We start from the raw sequence: 21,065 nt of genomic DNA, 5'->3' as shown, positions 1-21,065 counted from the left end.
CCCTTGTTCCTTCACACCTTGTATCAGCTGTAATCCAGTCCAGTCCAGTCCAGTGCTGCCTGCTGAGCAGCACTGACCAACACTGCCTGGGCCCAGGCTTTTATCTATCTCTGAGGCAGGCCCCATTATGATGTCAGAAAGCTGGCTCTGGAATCCTGAGGGCTCCACTATGACACGTGCAAAGTTCCGTCTGAACTTTATATAAGACGGTGCGGCTCAGTCAGTCACTCAGTGTTGCCTGAGAGGGCAACACTGCAACAGCCGGCCGCCAGGCTGTCTTTTTTTTGCACATTTATTTGCCTCCAGGAGGCCACAAGAGGGAGACAAGGGACTGCAAAATGGAAAATAGGCATCCACCAACTTTACAGACAACTTCTCTTTGCTCCTACAACCTCCATCCTTGCACAGTTTGTTATTCTTCCAGGTAACATAGTAACAAATCCAAATTGCTGCTCTCTTTGTAGGCAAGCAAGGGTTTGTTGCAACTGCAATTCTTACTTCTTCTTGGAAATGTAGGGACGACAGTACATTCCATCACATCCATCTAGTGTACACAGGTAGGTCCATTGTGGCGGGCGGGCTGCTTTAATGGCTGTTTGCTGTTCCCCCTACTCCACTCCACTATTTGACTGTGGTGCTGCATCAATCAATCAGTGGCTGGCTCAGGTGCAGCTCTTTAACCTACCTAAAAGGGAGGGCGGAGAGAAGACAAGGAAGGTGAATGAGCTGTTCCAATGTGAAATGCCGGAAACACAGAAACACAGAAGACACACACACACACACACACACACACACACACACACACACACACACACACACACACACACACACACACACACACACACAACAAGAGGTGGCAATGTATTAATTAATTGCATTTAATAAATGAGCTCATTATCACACATGACTGTACAAATGCATTGTCCAACAGGTGTTGAAATAATGGGATTAAAAGGGGAGATCCCATCAGAAAGACAAAAACAATAGCAAACACAAATAGCACTTTTGGAATCTGATTTTAGTCAACACATAAGGGAAGGGTGCACCGGTCCTGGAAATACTGCAATACCAGGTCAATGCGTGGAGTGGACAGAGCAAGCTCTATTTCCATCTCCCTGTTCTAAAAATCCATTTAATATATGGTCCCCAGATAGGGGACGTATCAGATATTAAACTGATAAGAACAGATACTACACTTGATCTTAGCCAAAAGGCCGAGAAGCGATAACCCGAGCGGCCCTTGCCTTGCCCGAGCCTGTCCCATACTGCTGTTCACCCCTTGCAGCGATTGATTCAGCCTACTCCTAGGCAATTCCATGGGGCCCTGCAGGCTCACACACATTTACAGCTACTAAGCGGGAGGGAGGTGAATAAAGGCCGGAGAGGAAGCTACACAGGATTTGCTTCTTTTGCTTGCACCACAATGCAGTGCTGAAAGAGGAGGAATCTACATAAAAACGCCTTCCTGGCAACGCCCAAATGCCCTCCTGCCATGCAGATAAACACTGGCAGCGGCAGCAAGTGCATGCCCACAGCCACCCCTTGTTCCTTCACACCTTGTATCAGCTGTAATCCAGTCCAGTCCAGTCCAGTGCTGCCTGCTGAGCAGCACTGACCAACACTGCCTGGGCCCAGGCTTTTATCTATCTCTGAGGCAGGCCCCATTATGATGTCAGAAAGCTGGCTCTGGAATCCTGAGGGCTCCACTATGACACGTGCAAAGTTCCGTCTGAACTTTATATAAGACGGTGCGGCTCAGTCAGTCACTCAGTGTTGCCTGAGAGGGCAACACTGCAACAGCCGGCCGCCAGGCTGTCTTTTTTTTGCACATTTATTTGCCTCCAGGAGGCCACAAGAGGGAGACAAGGGACTGCAAAATGGAAAATAGGCATCCACCAACTTTACAGACAACTTCTCTTTGCTCCTACAACCTCCATCCTTGCACAGTTTGTTATTCTTCCAGGTAACATAGTAACAAATCCAAATTGCTGCTCTCTTTGTAGGCAAGCAAGGGTTTGTTGCAACTGCAATTCTTACTTCTTCTTGGAAATGTAGGGACGACAGTACATTCCATCACATCCATCTAGTGTACACAGGTAGGTCCATTGTGGCGGGCGGGCTGCTTTAATGGCTGTTTGCTGTTCCCCCTACTCCACTCCACTATTTGACTGTGGTGCTGCATCAATCAATCAGTGGCTGGCTCAGGTGCAGCTCTTTAACCTACCTAAAAGGGAGGGCGGAGAGAAGACAAGGAAGGTGAATGAGCTGTTCCAATGTGAAATGCCGGAAACACAGAAACACAGAAGACACACACACACACACACACACACACACACACACACACACACACACACACACACACACACACACACACACACACAACAAGAGGTGGCAATGTATTAATTAATTGCATTTAATAAATGAGCTCATTATCACACATGACTGTACAAATGCATTGTCCAACAGGTGTTGAAATAATGGGATTAAAAGGGGAGATCCCATCAGAAAGACAAAAACAATAGCAAACACAAATAGCACTTTTGGAATCTGATTTTAGTCAACACATAAGGGAAGGGTGCACCGGTCCTGGAAATACTGCAATACCAGGTCAATGCGTGGAGTGGACAGAGCAAGCTCTATTTCCATCTCCCTGTTCTAAAAATCCATTTAATATATGGTCCCCAGATAGGGGACGTATCAGATATTAAACTGATAAGAACAGATACTACACTTGATCTTAGCCAAAAGGCCGAGAAGCGATAACCCGAGCGGCCCTTGCCTTGCCCGAGCCTGTCCCATACTGCTGTTCACCCCTTGCAGCGATTGATTCAGCCTACTCCTAGGCAATTCCATGGGGCCCTGCAGGCTCACACACATTTACAGCTACTAAGCGGGAGGGAGGTGAATAAAGGCCGGAGAGGAAGCTACACAGGATTTGCTTCTTTTGCTTGCACCACAATGCAGTGCTGAAAGAGGAGGAATCTACATAAAAACGCCTTCCTGGCAACGCCCAAATGCCCTCCTGCCATGCAGATAAACACTGGCAGCGGCAGCAAGTGCATGCCCACAGCCACCCCTTGTTCCTTCACACCTTGTATCAGCTGTAATCCAGTCCAGTCCAGTCCAGTGCTGCCTGCTGAGCAGCACTGACCAACACTGCCTGGGCCCAGGCTTTTATCTATCTCTGAGGCAGGCCCCATTATGATGTCAGAAAGCTGGCTCTGGAATCCTGAGGGCTCCACTATGACACGTGCAAAGTTCCGTCTGAACTTTATATAAGACGGTGCGGCTCAGTCAGTCACTCAGTGTTGCCTGAGAGGGCAACACTGCAACAGCCGGCCGCCAGGCTGTCTTTTTTTTGCACATTTATTTGCCTCCAGGAGGCCACAAGAGGGAGACAAGGGACTGCAAAATGGAAAATAGGCATCCACCAACTTTACAGACAACTTCTCTTTGCTCCTACAACCTCCATCCTTGCACAGTTTGTTATTCTTCCAGGTAACATAGTAACAAATCCAAATTGCTGCTCTCTTTGTAGGCAAGCAAGGGTTTGTTGCAACTGCAATTCTTACTTCTTCTTGGAAATGTAGGGACGACAGTACATTCCATCACATCCATCTAGTGTACACAGGTAGGTCCATTGTGGCGGGCGGGCTGCTTTAATGGCTGTTTGCTGTTCCCCCTACTCCACTCCACTATTTGACTGTGGTGCTGCATCAATCAATCAGTGGCTGGCTCAGGTGCAGCTCTTTAACCTACCTAAAAGGGAGGGCGGAGAGAAGACAAGGAAGGTGAATGAGCTGTTCCAATGTGAAATGCCGGAAACACAGAAACACAGAAGACACACACACACACACACACACACACACACACACACACACACACACACACACACACACACACACACACACACACAACAAGAGGTGGCAATGTATTAATTAATTGCATTTAATAAATGAGCTCATTATCACACATGACTGTACAAATGCATTGTCCAACAGGTGTTGAAATAATGGGATTAAAAGGGGAGATCCCATCAGAAAGACAAAAACAATAGCAAACACAAATAGCACTTTTGGAATCTGATTTTAGTCAACACATAAGGGAAGGGTGCACCGGTCCTGGAAATACTGCAATACCAGGTCAATGCGTGGAGTGGACAGAGCAAGCTCTATTTCCATCTCCCTGTTCTAAAAATCCATTTAATATATGGTCCCCAGATAGGGGACGTATCAGATATTAAACTGATAAGAACAGATACTACACTTGATCTTAGCCAAAAGGCCGAGAAGCGATAACCCGAGCGGCCCTTGCCTTGCCCGAGCCTGTCCCATACTGCTGTTCACCCCTTGCAGCGATTGATTCAGCCTACTCCTAGGCAATTCCATGGGGCCCTGCAGGCTCACACACATTTACAGCTACTAAGCGGGAGGGAGGTGAATAAAGGCCGGAGAGGAAGCTACACAGGATTTGCTTCTTTTGCTTGCACCACAATGCAGTGCTGAAAGAGGAGGAATCTACATAAAAACGCCTTCCTGGCAACGCCCAAATGCCCTCCTGCCATGCAGATAAACACTGGCAGCGGCAGCAAGTGCATGCCCACAGCCACCCCTTGTTCCTTCACACCTTGTATCAGCTGTAATCCAGTCCAGTCCAGTCCAGTGCTGCCTGCTGAGCAGCACTGACCAACACTGCCTGGGCCCAGGCTTTTATCTATCTCTGAGGCAGGCCCCATTATGATGTCAGAAAGCTGGCTCTGGAATCCTGAGGGCTCCACTATGACACGTGCAAAGTTCCGTCTGAACTTTATATAAGACGGTGCGGCTCAGTCAGTCACTCAGTGTTGCCTGAGAGGGCAACACTGCAACAGCCGGCCGCCAGGCTGTCTTTTTTTTGCACATTTATTTGCCTCCAGGAGGCCACAAGAGGGAGACAAGGGACTGCAAAATGGAAAATAGGCATCCACCAACTTTACAGACAACTTCTCTTTGCTCCTACAACCTCCATCCTTGCACAGTTTGTTATTCTTCCAGGTAACATAGTAACAAATCCAAATTGCTGCTCTCTTTGTAGGCAAGCAAGGGTTTGTTGCAACTGCAATTCTTACTTCTTCTTGGAAATGTAGGGACGACAGTACATTCCATCACATCCATCTAGTGTACACAGGTAGGTCCATTGTGGCGGGCGGGCTGCTTTAATGGCTGTTTGCTGTTCCCCCTACTCCACTCCACTATTTGACTGTGGTGCTGCATCAATCAATCAGTGGCTGGCTCAGGTGCAGCTCTTTAACCTACCTAAAAGGGAGGGCGGAGAGAAGACAAGGAAGGTGAATGAGCTGTTCCAATGTGAAATGCCGGAAACACAGAAACACAGAAGACACACACACACACACACACACACACACACACACACACACACACACACACACACAACAAGAGGTGGCAATGTATTAATTAATTGCATTTAATAAATGAGCTCATTATCACACATGACTGTACAAATGCATTGTCCAACAGGTGTTGAAATAATGGGATTAAAAGGGGAGATCCCATCAGAAAGACAAAAACAATAGCAAACACAAATAGCACTTTTGGAATCTGATTTTAGTCAACACATAAGGGAAGGGTGCACCGGTCCTGGAAATACTGCAATACCAGGTCAATGCGTGGAGTGGACAGAGCAAGCTCTATTTCCATCTCCCTGTTCTAAAAATCCATTTAATATATGGTCCCCAGATAGGGGACGTATCAGATATTAAACTGATAAGAACAGATACTACACTTGATCTTAGCCAAAAGGCCGAGAAGCGATAACCCGAGCGGCCCTTGCCTTGCCCGAGCCTGTCCCATACTGCTGTTCACCCCTTGCAGCGATTGATTCAGCCTACTCCTAGGCAATTCCATGGGGCCCTGCAGGCTCACACACATTTACAGCTACTAAGCGGGAGGGAGGTGAATAAAGGCCGGAGAGGAAGCTACACAGGATTTGCTTCTTTTGCTTGCACCACAATGCAGTGCTGAAAGAGGAGGAATCTACATAAAAACGCCTTCCTGGCAACGCCCAAATGCCCTCCTGCCATGCAGATAAACACTGGCAGCGGCAGCAAGTGCATGCCCACAGCCACCCCTTGTTCCTTCACACCTTGTATCAGCTGTAATCCAGTCCAGTCCAGTCCAGTGCTGCCTGCTGAGCAGCACTGACCAACACTGCCTGGGCCCAGGCTTTTATCTATCTCTGAGGCAGGCCCCATTATGATGTCAGAAAGCTGGCTCTGGAATCCTGAGGGCTCCACTATGACACGTGCAAAGTTCCGTCTGAACTTTATATAAGACGGTGCGGCTCAGTCAGTCACTCAGTGTTGCCTGAGAGGGCAACACTGCAACAGCCGGCCGCCAGGCTGTCTTTTTTTTGCACATTTATTTGCCTCCAGGAGGCCACAAGAGGGAGACAAGGGACTGCAAAATGGAAAATAGGCATCCACCAACTTTACAGACAACTTCTCTTTGCTCCTACAACCTCCATCCTTGCACAGTTTGTTATTCTTCCAGGTAACATAGTAACAAATCCAAATTGCTGCTCTCTTTGTAGGCAAGCAAGGGTTTGTTGCAACTGCAATTCTTACTTCTTCTTGGAAATGTAGGGACGACAGTACATTCCATCACATCCATCTAGTGTACACAGGTAGGTCCATTGTGGCGGGCGGGCTGCTTTAATGGCTGTTTGCTGTTCCCCCTACTCCACTCCACTATTTGACTGTGGTGCTGCATCAATCAATCAGTGGCTGGCTCAGGTGCAGCTCTTTAACCTACCTAAAAGGGAGGGCGGAGAGAAGACAAGGAAGGTGAATGAGCTGTTCCAATGTGAAATGCCGGAAACACAGAAACACAGAAGACACACACACACACACACACACACACACACACACACACACACACACACACACACACACACACACACACACACACAACAAGAGGTGGCAATGTATTAATTAATTGCATTTAATAAATGAGCTCATTATCACACATGACTGTACAAATGCATTGTCCAACAGGTGTTGAAATAATGGGATTAAAAGGGGAGATCCCATCAGAAAGACAAAAACAATAGCAAACACAAATAGCACTTTTGGAATCTGATTTTAGTCAACACATAAGGGAAGGGTGCACCGGTCCTGGAAATACTGCAATACCAGGTCAATGCGTGGAGTGGACAGAGCAAGCTCTATTTCCATCTCCCTGTTCTAAAAATCCATTTAATATATGGTCCCCAGATAGGGGACGTATCAGATATTAAACTGATAAGAACAGATACTACACTTGATCTTAGCCAAAAGGCCGAGAAGCGATAACCCGAGCGGCCCTTGCCTTGCCCGAGCCTGTCCCATACTGCTGTTCACCCCTTGCAGCGATTGATTCAGCCTACTCCTAGGCAATTCCATGGGGCCCTGCAGGCTCACACACATTTACAGCTACTAAGCGGGAGGGAGGTGAATAAAGGCCGGAGAGGAAGCTACACAGGATTTGCTTCTTTTGCTTGCACCACAATGCAGTGCTGAAAGAGGAGGAATCTACATAAAAACGCCTTCCTGGCAACGCCCAAATGCCCTCCTGCCATGCAGATAAACACTGGCAGCGGCAGCAAGTGCATGCCCACAGCCACCCCTTGTTCCTTCACACCTTGTATCAGCTGTAATCCAGTCCAGTCCAGTCCAGTGCTGCCTGCTGAGCAGCACTGACCAACACTGCCTGGGCCCAGGCTTTTATCTATCTCTGAGGCAGGCCCCATTATGATGTCAGAAAGCTGGCTCTGGAATCCTGAGGGCTCCACTATGACACGTGCAAAGTTCCGTCTGAACTTTATATAAGACGGTGCGGCTCAGTCAGTCACTCAGTGTTGCCTGAGAGGGCAACACTGCAACAGCCGGCCGCCAGGCTGTCTTTTTTTTGCACATTTATTTGCCTCCAGGAGGCCACAAGAGGGAGACAAGGGACTGCAAAATGGAAAATAGGCATCCACCAACTTTACAGACAACTTCTCTTTGCTCCTACAACCTCCATCCTTGCACAGTTTGTTATTCTTCCAGGTAACATAGTAACAAATCCAAATTGCTGCTCTCTTTGTAGGCAAGCAAGGGTTTGTTGCAACTGCAATTCTTACTTCTTCTTGGAAATGTAGGGACGACAGTACATTCCATCACATCCATCTAGTGTACACAGGTAGGTCCATTGTGGCGGGCGGGCTGCTTTAATGGCTGTTTGCTGTTCCCCCTACTCCACTCCACTATTTGACTGTGGTGCTGCATCAATCAATCAGTGGCTGGCTCAGGTGCAGCTCTTTAACCTACCTAAAAGGGAGGGCGGAGAGAAGACAAGGAAGGTGAATGAGCTGTTCCAATGTGAAATGCCGGAAACACAGAAACACAGAAGACACACACACACACACACACACACACACACACACACACACACACACACACACACACACACACACACACACACACACACAACAAGAGGTGGCAATGTATTAATTAATTGCATTTAATAAATGAGCTCATTATCACACATGACTGTACAAATGCATTGTCCAACAGGTGTTGAAATAATGGGATTAAAAGGGGAGATCCCATCAGAAAGACAAAAACAATAGCAAACACAAATAGCACTTTTGGAATCTGATTTTAGTCAACACATAAGGGAAGGGTGCACCGGTCCTGGAAATACTGCAATACCAGGTCAATGCGTGGAGTGGACAGAGCAAGCTCTATTTCCATCTCCCTGTTCTAAAAATCCATTTAATATATGGTCCCCAGATAGGGGACGTATCAGATATTAAACTGATAAGAACAGATACTACACTTGATCTTAGCCAAAAGGCCGAGAAGCGATAACCCGAGCGGCCCTTGCCTTGCCCGAGCCTGTCCCATACTGCTGTTCACCCCTTGCAGCGATTGATTCAGCCTACTCCTAGGCAATTCCATGGGGCCCTGCAGGCTCACACACATTTACAGCTACTAAGCGGGAGGGAGGTGAATAAAGGCCGGAGAGGAAGCTACACAGGATTTGCTTCTTTTGCTTGCACCACAATGCAGTGCTGAAAGAGGAGGAATCTACATAAAAACGCCTTCCTGGCAACGCCCAAATGCCCTCCTGCCATGCAGATAAACACTGGCAGCGGCAGCAAGTGCATGCCCACAGCCACCCCTTGTTCCTTCACACCTTGTATCAGCTGTAATCCAGTCCAGTCCAGTCCAGTGCTGCCTGCTGAGCAGCACTGACCAACACTGCCTGGGCCCAGGCTTTTATCTATCTCTGAGGCAGGCCCCATTATGATGTCAGAAAGCTGGCTCTGGAATCCTGAGGGCTCCACTATGACACGTGCAAAGTTCCGTCTGAACTTTATATAAGACGGTGCGGCTCAGTCAGTCACTCAGTGTTGCCTGAGAGGGCAACACTGCAACAGCCGGCCGCCAGGCTGTCTTTTTTTTGCACATTTATTTGCCTCCAGGAGGCCACAAGAGGGAGACAAGGGACTGCAAAATGGAAAATAGGCATCCACCAACTTTACAGACAACTTCTCTTTGCTCCTACAACCTCCATCCTTGCACAGTTTGTTATTCTTCCAGGTAACATAGTAACAAATCCAAATTGCTGCTCTCTTTGTAGGCAAGCAAGGGTTTGTTGCAACTGCAATTCTTACTTCTTCTTGGAAATGTAGGGACGACAGTACATTCCATCACATCCATCTAGTGTACACAGGTAGGTCCATTGTGGCGGGCGGGCTGCTTTAATGGCTGTTTGCTGTTCCCCCTACTCCACTCCACTATTTGACTGTGGTGCTGCATCAATCAATCAGTGGCTGGCTCAGGTGCAGCTCTTTAACCTACCTAAAAGGGAGGGCGGAGAGAAGACAAGGAAGGTGAATGAGCTGTTCCAATGTGAAATGCCGGAAACACAGAAACACAGAAGACACACACACACACACACACACACACACACACACACACACACACACACACACACACACACAACAAGAGGTGGCAATGTATTAATTAATTGCATTTAATAAATGAGCTCATTATCACACATGACTGTACAAATGCATTGTCCAACAGGTGTTGAAATAATGGGATTAAAAGGGGAGATCCCATCAGAAAGACAAAAACAATAGCAAACACAAATAGCACTTTTGGAATCTGATTTTAGTCAACACATAAGGGAAGGGTGCACCGGTCCTGGAAATACTGCAATACCAGGTCAATGCGTGGAGTGGACAGAGCAAGCTCTATTTCCATCTCCCTGTTCTAAAAATCCATTTAATATATGGTCCCCAGATAGGGGACGTATCAGATATTAAACTGATAAGAACAGATACTACACTTGATCTTAGCCAAAAGGCCGAGAAGCGATAACCCGAGCGGCCCTTGCCTTGCCCGAGCCTGTCCCATACTGCTGTTCACCCCTTGCAGCGATTGATTCAGCCTACTCCTAGGCAATTCCATGGGGCCCTGCAGGCTCACACACATTTACAGCTACTAAGCGGGAGGGAGGTGAATAAAGGCCGGAGAGGAAGCTACACAGGATTTGCTTCTTTTGCTTGCACCACAATGCAGTGCTGAAAGAGGAGGAATCTACATAAAAACGCCTTCCTGGCAACGCCCAAATGCCCTCCTGCCATGCAGATAAACACTGGCAGCGGCAGCAAGTGCATGCCCACAGCCACCCCTTGTTCCTTCACACCTTGTATCAGCTGTAATCCAGTCCAGTCCAGTCCAGTGCTGCCTGCTGAGCAGCACTGACCAACACTGCCTGGGCCCAGGCTTTTATCTATCTCTGAGGCAGGCCCCATTATGATGTCAGAAAGCTGGCTCTGGAATCCTGAGGGCTCCACTATGACACGTGCAAAGTTCCGTCTGAACTTTATATAAGACGGTGCGGCTCAGTCAGTCACTCAGTGTTGCCTGAGAGGGCAACACTGCAACAGCCGGCCGCCAGGCTGTCTTTTTTTTGCACATTTATTTGCCTCCAGGAGGCCACAAGAGGGAGACAAGGGACTGCAAAATGGAAAATAGGCATCCACCAACTTTACAGACAACTTCTCTTTGCTCCTACAACCTCCATCCTTGCACAGTTTGTTATTCTTCCAGGTAACATAGTAACAAATCCAAATTGCTGCTCTCTTTGTAGGCAAGCAAGGGTTTGTTGCAACTGCAATTCTTACTTCTTCTTGGAAATGTAGGGACGACAGTACATTCCATCACATCCATCTAGTGTACACAGGTAGGTCCATTGTGGCGGGCGGGCTGCTTTAATGGCTGTTTGCTGTTCCCCCTACTCCACTCCACTATTTGACTGTGGTGCTGCATCAATCAATCAGTGGCTGGCTCAGGTGCAGCTCTTTAACCTACCTAAAAGGGAGGGCGGAGAGAAGACAAGGAAGGTGAATGAGCTGTTCCAATGTGAAATGCCGGAAACACAGAAACACAGAAGACACACACACACACACACACACACACACACACACACACACACACACACACACACACACACACACACACACACACAACAAGAGGTGGCAATGTATTAATTAATTGCATTTAATAAATGAGCTCATTATCACACATGACTGTACAAATGCATTGTCCAACAGGTGTTGAAATAATGGGATTAAAAGGGGAGATCCCATCAGAAAGACAAAAACAATAGCAAACACAAATAGCACTTTTGGAATCTGATTTTAGTCAACACATAAGGGAAGGGTGCACCGGTCCTGGAAATACTGCAATACCAGGTCAATGCGTGGAGTGGACAGAGCAAGCTCTATTTCCATCTCCCTGTTCTAAAAATCCATTTAATATATGGTCCCCAGATAGGGGACGTATCAGATATTAAACTGATAAGAACAGATTTTTTTTTTTTTTTTTTTTTTTTTTTTTTTTTTTTTTTTTTTTTTTTTTTTTTTTTTTTTTAATACCATTCAGTTCAACTTAAAGCAACAGTACAACGCAAGAACCATTTTGCATCTTTAAGGCACAAGTTGCCTTAGTCATACATCATCATGGTAATACTTTATTCCGATCAAAAAAGGAACATAATAATACAAGGGACAACATTTGAAACAGAGATAGAAAACAACAATTAACTGTATTTCACTAACCTTCTCCATTTCTTAAATTTCCAAACTCCCTCTGCGTCTATGCCACCACCACACTGACTATCCCAGCGATAAACCACATATAATCTCGACAATATCATCCTCACACAATCATTAATTGGTACCCACTTGTGCTTGAAAATACCTAAATTGCGCACATCCCACAAGCTCTCCATTATACACACCATAATCAACCATAATACCCTATCACTTGCCCTATTACATGCACCTATAGCAAACATTGCAACCTTCCAATCCATAAAACTTACCCCAGCCAATTCCTTACACAAACCACCCATTCTTCTCCAAACCTCATAAGCATAATCACAGTCCCAAAAGAGATGTCTTACAGTCTCACAAGAACCACACCCAACCCTCGGACAAACCTCAAATCTAACTAACATCCTCCTCCTCTGCACATCTCTAACAGGCAAAATATCATGCATCGCCATCCACACTATGTCTTTTTGCCTATTTGACATACCTGTCACACTTAACTTCTTCCAAACATTCACAACATCCTGTCCTCTCAAACCCACAATATTACACACAACCTCATTCACACACAACCTTTTTAACACAGCCTTCTTATTCTTAAACTCACCCATTGGAACTGCAATCAAATCATGCTTCCTAATAAATTTTTCAATCAGAATATACCATACAGGACATACATAAGCAACAGGCACAGTGGCATCTCTCTTAACCCAATCTAACCCATAAAGCATCCAACCAGCCATATACCTAACCATATACGCGCTCTTACTGCCTTTCCCCAAAAGAACCACCACCATTTTAATATAATTAAGCCCAAGAAAAACCTCAACATGTGGAAAACCCAAACCCCCATTCTCACAAGACTTATACACAAATTCACGCTTCAGTTTCTCCATTCGGCTTCCCCAAAAAAAGGTAAAAACCATTTTTTCTAACTTCTTAATCTTCCTACTAGCGGTTGGAAAAACACAAGCCACAAAGACCAAAATTGGCAGAATAACCGATTTTATTATCAATACCTTCCCCGATAGAGTCAGGTCCCTAAGCCTCCAAAAATTTAACTTCCTCTCAATTCTCAAGCCACATTCATCCCAACTCTCATTCCCTCTTAGATCATCATTAAACTGAATCCCTAACACTTTCACTGCACCCACTTCATTTCTCACCCCTCCCATTCTTACTCCCCTGTCTCCAAAACACTTGAATACACACTTACCCCAATTCACTTTAAAAGCAGATGCACCACAGAAGAAATCTAACCATAATTTAACTCTATTCAGCCCAGCCATACAATCACTCACAACCACCACATCATCCATATAACCCAAAATTTTAACACATTTACCCCCACTCCCTGGAATCAGAAAACCTCTCATTACCTTATCTCTTCTTACTAAACACATCAAAACTTCAATTACACAAATAAACAAAACAGGGGACATAGGGCACCCCTGTCTAACCCCAGATTCTACACTTACTTTTGAACTTAAATTACCATTCACCAAAACTTCACTTGACACATCCCTGTACAAACACTTCACACCGTCCAAAAACCTAGTGGAAAAACCCATCCTAGCAAGTACAGCAAACATAAACCCGTGCGACACCCTATCGAAAGCCTTTTCAAAATCCAATGCAAGCATCATACACTTCTGTTTCCTACTCATACAGTCACCAATCAAATCTCTCAACAAAACCAAATTATCAGTCATACTTCTACCTGGCACAGCACACACTTGCTCCTCCCCTACAATTTTACCTACCACCTCACGCATACGATTAGCCAAGATTTTACTAAAACATTTATAATCTGCATTCAATAATGAAATTGGCCTCCAATTACCCAAACACTTCTTGTCTCCTTTCTTGTAGATCACAACAATCACACCTTCTTTCATAGACTCACACAAAACCCCCTTATCCCATATATTCTTACACACTTCCAGCAAGTCTACCCCAATTACCTCCCACATCTTTACGTAGAATTCCACCGGAATTCCATCTTTACCAGGAGTTTTATTTTTCCCCGCACTCATTATCACATTCTTCACTTCTTCAAGAGTTATCTCTTCATTCAACCCCACGCAGTCATCCTCACCAAGGACACTTTCCAAACCACCCAGAACCTCATTCATCAAACCATTATCAATCCATTTTTTCCCATACAACTCTGAATAGTATGATTCCACCACTTTTACCACATCTACACCCTCCATACACTCACCTTTCTCATTAATAACTTCATTCATATCTTCTTTCTTACCACACATTTTTTTGAAAAAAAATCTTGTACATTTTTCATTTTTATCTAGATATTCCACTTTTGATCTAAAAATGATTTCTTTACCTTTTCTTTCCAAAACCTGCTTTAACTCCTTTCTGGCTTCTTCCAACAAATCACTCATATCGATCCCATTTTCACCCATCTTACGTAACCATTCTATCCTAACATTCAGATCTTTATACTGGTTACGTAGTCTAGTAGCTTGTTTATGTCCCCATTTTACAAAAAAATTTTTAATCTGCACTTTCACCCAATCCCACCACTTAAGCACATCTTTAAAACTATTTTTCTCCCTTTTCCACACAGCATACTTACACTTAAACTCATCCATCACTTCCACATCCTCTAATAATCTACTATTCAACTTCCATACACCCCTCCCAAAACTAAATTTACAATTACCTTCCATCCATACTTGCAAACATACATGATCCGAAAATGGTACCTCACTTTGAACAAAAGTCTTACAAACTAGATTCTTGGATACACATATACGGTCAATCCTAGACTCAACCCCTCCTCTGTCTGATTTATACGTTGGTGGTGGTGGCTTACCCAAATGCATTTCTGCCGTATCTAGAAAAGAAAAGTCAGACATTAATTGATTTAACTTTTTCCCGGTCACATCCAGGCCCTCTCCATCAAAGGAGCAATTGAAATCTCCTACAAAAATTGTAGGTATCCTCCCAGGTAGGAAAAGGCTCAGCTTTTCTAACAAAGCCAGCCTACTCGCCCTATCTGTAGGGCAATACGTATTTATCACCCTGACCCTAAATCCCCTACAACACACTACTGCAATCAAACATCGACCTATTTCAACCACTGTGTAACTCTCCAAGTTTATACCCTTATTCCCCAGTAGTATCCCTACACCATCATTTTTATTAAACGAAGACCCTGACCAAACACATTGCCCATGGGGCCAATCCCCCTCCCCCGGTGGTTCAGATATGCCACATTCCTGCAGGCAAGAAATTTCTGCTCCAAGATTCCTGACATGATCCAAAACTAAAGCACGTCTAGACTTAGATGCTATTTGTCTGACATTTATGGATATGACATTAAATGTAGTTTTGGAGCCCATATCTTGATCTTTTTACGAACGTAACCACCGATACCCCACTGTCTGATCAGCCTACGCCTCCTGGAGGCTGGCAACCGGACACAAAGACAGCTTTTTCTGCGTCCTCCCCTAAAAAAGGAAAATCCTCAGAGAAATGAGAGATAGGGTAAATTCCCCTGTCTGGGCTGGCTCCATCCTCACTCAAGGGTGACAGCATAGTACGTAGTCTTTTGGAAGACGACCCTTCTCCCTCCTCCTCAGCAGATCTCACAAGAGAAGATGGAAAGTCTCCTTGGCCACCTCCGCCATCTTGTTCTATGTAAATTCCTTCCCAGGACAAGACCGGAGTCCTGGAGAGAGAAGCATCTATCTCACCATCCCCCCTCAAACCAGTCAAGTCATCAGAGGGGTGAGGCAGGTCTCCTTCCAACAAAGCCACTTCCATTTCTTCAGCCACCGTTTTGCTAGCATGAGTTAGCTCAGTGAGAGCTTCAGCAGGCTCCCCAGGAGGTGATGGCCCAGCAGGCCCTCTGGGAGGCGTCGGCTCAGCAGGCTCCTTAGGCGTCGGCTCCTGAATTTCCTGTACAACAGAGCTTAGAAGCACATTAGATGTACTGCCACTGGCTTCACCTGCTACTACCTCCGCCATAGTCCTCACCCTCTTATTTTTTGCACGCATTGGGCAGTTTTTAAATGCATGTCCCACTGTACTACACATATTGCACACAATAGGATTCTTACAGTCTTTAGCCAGATGACCATCCTGGTTGCATTTGTTGCATGTAACCCCTTCCTGTGTGCAGTCTTCATAAGTATGCCCATACGTTTTACACTTCCTGCAAAACACAGGAGGCTGGGGAAAAAATAAATAACCTTTATCACGGCCAATTGCAAAATTTCTGGGAGGGTATTTAACCCCCAATGGTCCTGCAGGGTCTTCTTCAAAACGCACAAAAAACTTATGTTTTCCAGTCCATATAGACTCAGTGTTTAGAACCTGGTGGGAATAACTTGCATAGGAGCAGTACTTCCTTAGAAAAGAAAGAATGTCCTCCACCAACACATGAGGATTGTACATAAGCACAACCAATGGCACATCATTGTTATACAGCACAGTGAAGACAAGTCCATCCAGATCAGTATTTTGCAGGTTTGCCTTGATTGTCGCATACAAATTGTAACAAGCATTGAGACTGTTGAGAACAAGAGTAAAACGGTTACCTCTAGGGTCCTGAAGGCATAGAATGTCGCTCCTGCTGACATTGAGGGTCTTGAAGAGGATGTCTTGCACCAGATGCTTCAATGAAAACAGATCTCTTTTATCCAAGGGTACGTCAATACCAAAAGCGTTCTTGATCCGGGTTTCCCCGATCCCAGCGTAGCGGAGCCTAGCTCCCATGATCGCTCTACTAATGATCACCCAGCCTACCCCCTAATAGCAGCAGATGGCTTAAGCCACCGAGGTGGCGATGCCAAAAGGCCAAGGGCATGACATGCTGATCACCTAATGACACGAGATCGTGCCAAAAGGCCGAGAAGCGATAACCCGAGCGGCCCTTGCCTTGCCCGAGCCTGTCCCATACTGCTGTTCACCCCTTGCAGCGATTGATTCAGCCTACTCCTAGGCAATTCCATGGGGCCCTGCAGGCTCACACACATTTACAGCTACTAAGCGGGAGGGAGGTGAATAAAGGCCGGAGAGGAAGCTACACAGGATTTGCTTCTTTTGCTTGCACCACAATGCAGTGCTGAAAGAGGAGGAATCTACATAAAAACGCCTTCCTGGCAACGCCCAAATGCCCTCCTGCCATGCAGATAAACACTGGCAGCGGCAGCAAGTGCATGCCCACAGCCACCCCTTGTTCCTTCACACCTTGTATCAGCTGTAATCCAGTCCAGTCCAGTCCAGTGCTGCCTGCTGAGCAGCACTGACCAACACTGCCTGGGCCCAGGCTTTTATCTATCTCTGAGGCAGGCCCCATTATGATGTCAGAAAGCTGGCTCTGGAATCCTGAGGGCTCCACTATGACACGTGCAAAGTTCCGTCTGAACTTTATATAAGACGGTGCGGCTCAGTCAGTCACTCAGTGTTGCCTGAGAGGGCAACACTGCAACAGCCGGCCGCCAGGCTGTCTTTTTTTTGCACATTTATTTGCCTCCAGGAGGCCACAAGAGGGAGACAAGGGACTGCAAAATGGAAAATAGGCATCCACCAACTTTACAGACAACTTCTCTTTGCTCCTACAACCTCCATCCTTGCACAGTTTGTTATTCTTCCAGGTAACATAGTAACAAATCCAAATTGCTGCTCTCTTTGTAGGCAAGCAAGGGTTTGTTGCAACTGCAATTCTTACTTCTTCTTGGAAATGTAGGGACGACAGTACATTCCATCACATCCATCTAGTGTACACAGGTAGGTCCATTGTGGCGGGCGGGCTGCTTTAATGGCTGTTTGCTGTTCCCCCTACTCCACTCCACTATTTGACTGTGGTGCTGCATCAATCAATCAGTGGCTGGCTCAGGTGCAGCTCTTTAACCTACCTAAAAGGGAGGGCGGAGAGAAGACAAGGAAGGTGAATGAGCTGTTCCAATGTGAAATGCCGGAAACACAGAAACACAGAAGACACACACACACACACACACACACACACACACACACACACACACACACACACACACACACACACACACACACACACAACAAGAGGTGGCAATGTATTAATTAATTGCATTTAATAAATGAGCTCATTATCACACATGACTGTACAAATGCATTGTCCAACAGGTGTTGAAATAATGGGATTAAAAGGGGAGATCCCATCAGAAAGACAAAAACAATAGCAAACACAAATAGCACTTTTGGAATCTGATTTTAGTCAACACATAAGGGAAGGGTGCACCGGTCCTGGAAATACTGCAATACCAGGTCAATGCGTGGAGTGGACAGAGCAAGCTCTATTTCCATCTCCCTGTTCTAAAAATCCATTTAATATATGGTCCCCAGATAGGGGACGTATCAGATATTAAACTGATAAGAACAGATACTACACTTGATCTTAGCCAAAAGGCCGAGAAGCGATAACCCGAGCGGCCCTTGCCTTGCCCGAGCCTGTCCCATACTGCTGTTCACCCCTTGCAGCGATTGATTCAGCCTACTCCTAGGCAATTCCATGGGGCCCTGCAGGCTCACACACATTTACAGCTACTAAGCGGGAGGGAGGTGAATAAAGGCCGGAGAGGAAGCTACACAGGATTTGCTTCTTTTGCTTGCACCACAATGCAGTGCTGAAAGAGGAGGAATCTACATAAAAACGCCTTCCTGGCAACGCCCAAATGCCCTCCTGCCATGCAGATAAACACTGGCAGCGGCAGCAAGTGCATGCCCACAGCCACCCCTTGTTCCTTCACACCTTGTATCAGCTGTAATCCAGTCCAGTCCAGTCCAGTGCTGCCTGCTGAGCAGCACTGACCAACACTGCCTGGGCCCAGGCTTTTATCTATCTCTGAGGCAGGCCCCATTATGATGTCAGAAAGCTGGCTCTGGAATCCTGAGGGCTCCACTATGACACGTGCAAAGTTCCGTCTGAACTTTATATAAGACGGTGCGGCTCAGTCAGTCACTCAGTGTTGCCTGAGAGGGCAACACTGCAACAGCCGGCCGCCAGGCTGTCTTTTTTTTGCACATTTATTTGCCTCCAGGAGGCCACAAGAGGGAGACAAGGGACTGCAAAATGGAAAATAGGCATCCACCAACTTTACAGACAACTTCTCTTTGCTCCTACAACCTCCATCCTTGCACAGTTTGTTATTCTTCCAGGTAACATAGTAACAAATCCAAATTGCTGCTCTCTTTGTAGGCAAGCAAGGGTTTGTTGCAACTGCAATTCTTACTTCTTCTTGGAAATGTAGGGACGACAGTACATTCCATCACATCCATCTAGTGTACACAGGTAGGTCCATTGTGGCGGGCGGGCTGCTTTAATGGCTGTTTGCTGTTCCCCCTACTCCACTCCACTATTTGACTGTGGTGCTGCATCAATCAATCAGTGGCTGGCTCAGGTGCAGCTCTTTAACCTACCTAAAAGGGAGGGCGGAGAGAAGACAAGGAAGGTGAATGAGCTGTTCCAATGTGAAATGCCGGAAACACAGAAACACAGAAGACACACACACACACACACACACACACACACACACACACACACACACACACACACACACACACACAACAAGAGGTGGCAATGTATTAATTAATTGCATTTAATAAATGAGCTCATTATCACACATGACTGTACAAATGCATTGTCCAACAGGTGTTGAAATAATGGGATTAAAAGGGGAGATCCCATCAGAAAGACAAAAACAATAGCAAACACAAATAGCACTTTTGGAATCTGATTTTAGTCAACACATAAGGGAAGGGTGCACCGGTCCTGGAAATACTGCAATACCAGGTCAATGCGTGGAGTGGACAGAGCAAGCTCTATTTCCATCTCCCTGTTCTAAAAATCCATTTAATATATGGTCCCCAGATAGGGGACGTATCAGATATTAAACTGATAAGAACAGATACTACACTTGATCTTAGCCAAAAGGCCGAGAAGCGATAACCCGAGCGGCCCTTGCCTTGCCCGAGCCTGTCCCATACTGCTGTTCACCCCTTGCAGCGATTGATTCAGCCTACTCCTAGGCAATTCCATGGGGCCCTGCAGGCTCACACACATTTACAGCTACTAAGCGGGAGGGAGGTGAATAAAGGCCGGAGAGGAAGCTACACAGGATTTGCTTCTTTTGCTTGCACCACAATGCAGTGCTGAAAGAGGAGGAATCTACATAAAAACGCCTTCCTGGCAACGCCCAAATGCCCTCCTGCCATGCAGATAAACACTGGCAGCGGCAGCAAGTGCATGCCCACAGCCACCCCTTGTTCCTTCACACCTTGTATCAGCTGTAATCCAGTCCAGTCCAGTCCAGTGCTGCCTGCTGAGCAGCACTGACCAACACTGCCTGGGCCCAGGCTTTTATCTATCTCTGAGGCAGGCCCCATTATGATGTCAGAAAGCTGGCTCTGGAATCCTGAGGGCTCCACTATGACACGTGCAAAGTTCCGTCTGAACTTTATATAAGACGGTGCGGCTCAGTCAGTCACTCAGTGTTGCCTGAGAGGGCAACACTGCAACAGCCGGCCGCCAGGCTGTCTTTTTTTTGCACATTTATTTGCCTCCAGGAGGCCACAAGAGGGAGACAAGGGACTGCAAAATGGAAAATAGGCATCCACCAACTTTACAGACAACTTCTCTTTGCTCCTACAACCTCCATCCTTGCACAGTTTGTTATTCTTCCAGGTAACATAGTAACAAATCCAAATTGCTGCTCTCTTTGTAGGCAAGCAAGGGTTTGTTGCAACTGCAATTCTTACTTCTTCTTGGAAATGTAGGGACGACAGTACATTCCATCACATCCATCTAGTGTACACAGGTAGGTCCATTGTGGCGGGCGGGCTGCTTTAATGGCTGTTTGCTGTTCCCCCTACTCCACTCCACTATTTGACTGTGGTGCTGCATCAATCAATCA

The 21,065-nt window shown here is 46.2% G+C and overlaps 9 non-coding genes and 1 pseudogene across 9 annotated transcripts; all 10 read right to left on the bottom strand.

The window, feature by feature from the left end:
- Positions 1 to 1,035: 1,035 nt before the first annotated feature.
- Positions 1,036 to 1,226, bottom strand: LOC142705933 (U2 spliceosomal RNA). Its single transcript, XR_012868417.1, has one exon. It is a non-coding gene; the product is annotated as a U2 spliceosomal RNA (small nuclear RNA).
- A 1,344-nt stretch (positions 1,227 to 2,570) lies between these two features.
- Positions 2,571 to 2,761, bottom strand: LOC142705932 (U2 spliceosomal RNA). Its single transcript, XR_012868416.1, has one exon. It is a non-coding gene; the product is annotated as a U2 spliceosomal RNA (small nuclear RNA).
- A 1,344-nt stretch (positions 2,762 to 4,105) lies between these two features.
- LOC142705931 (U2 spliceosomal RNA) lies at positions 4,106 to 4,296 on the bottom strand. The gene has a single exon (XR_012868415.1). It is a non-coding gene; the product is annotated as a U2 spliceosomal RNA (small nuclear RNA).
- A 1,324-nt stretch (positions 4,297 to 5,620) lies between these two features.
- LOC142705929 (U2 spliceosomal RNA) lies at positions 5,621 to 5,811 on the bottom strand. The gene has a single exon (XR_012868414.1). It is a non-coding gene; the product is annotated as a U2 spliceosomal RNA (small nuclear RNA).
- A 1,344-nt stretch (positions 5,812 to 7,155) lies between these two features.
- Positions 7,156 to 7,346, bottom strand: LOC142705928 (U2 spliceosomal RNA). Its single transcript, XR_012868413.1, has one exon. It is a non-coding gene; the product is annotated as a U2 spliceosomal RNA (small nuclear RNA).
- A 1,348-nt stretch (positions 7,347 to 8,694) lies between these two features.
- On the bottom strand, positions 8,695 to 8,885 carry LOC142705926 (U2 spliceosomal RNA). Its single transcript, XR_012868411.1, has one exon. It is a non-coding gene; the product is annotated as a U2 spliceosomal RNA (small nuclear RNA).
- A 1,330-nt stretch (positions 8,886 to 10,215) lies between these two features.
- On the bottom strand, positions 10,216 to 10,406 carry LOC142705925 (U2 spliceosomal RNA). The gene has a single exon (XR_012868410.1). It is a non-coding gene; the product is annotated as a U2 spliceosomal RNA (small nuclear RNA).
- A 1,344-nt stretch (positions 10,407 to 11,750) lies between these two features.
- Positions 11,751 to 11,921, bottom strand: LOC142705916 (U2 spliceosomal RNA; annotated as a pseudogene).
- Positions 11,922 to 18,383: 6,462 nt separating this feature from the next.
- Positions 18,384 to 18,574, bottom strand: LOC142705924 (U2 spliceosomal RNA). The gene has a single exon (XR_012868409.1). It is a non-coding gene; the product is annotated as a U2 spliceosomal RNA (small nuclear RNA).
- Positions 18,575 to 19,908: 1,334 nt separating this feature from the next.
- Positions 19,909 to 20,099, bottom strand: LOC142705923 (U2 spliceosomal RNA). The gene has a single exon (XR_012868408.1). It is a non-coding gene; the product is annotated as a U2 spliceosomal RNA (small nuclear RNA).
- Between the last annotated feature and the right edge of the window lie 966 nt (positions 20,100 to 21,065).

This window comes from Rhinoderma darwinii, unplaced genomic scaffold, assembly GCF_050947455.1.
Source record: "Rhinoderma darwinii isolate aRhiDar2 unplaced genomic scaffold, aRhiDar2.hap1 Scaffold_3407, whole genome shotgun sequence".
NCBI lineage: Eukaryota > Metazoa > Chordata > Amphibia > Anura > Rhinodermatidae > Rhinoderma > Rhinoderma darwinii.
This window is presented reverse-complemented; position numbering and strand designations above follow the sequence as displayed.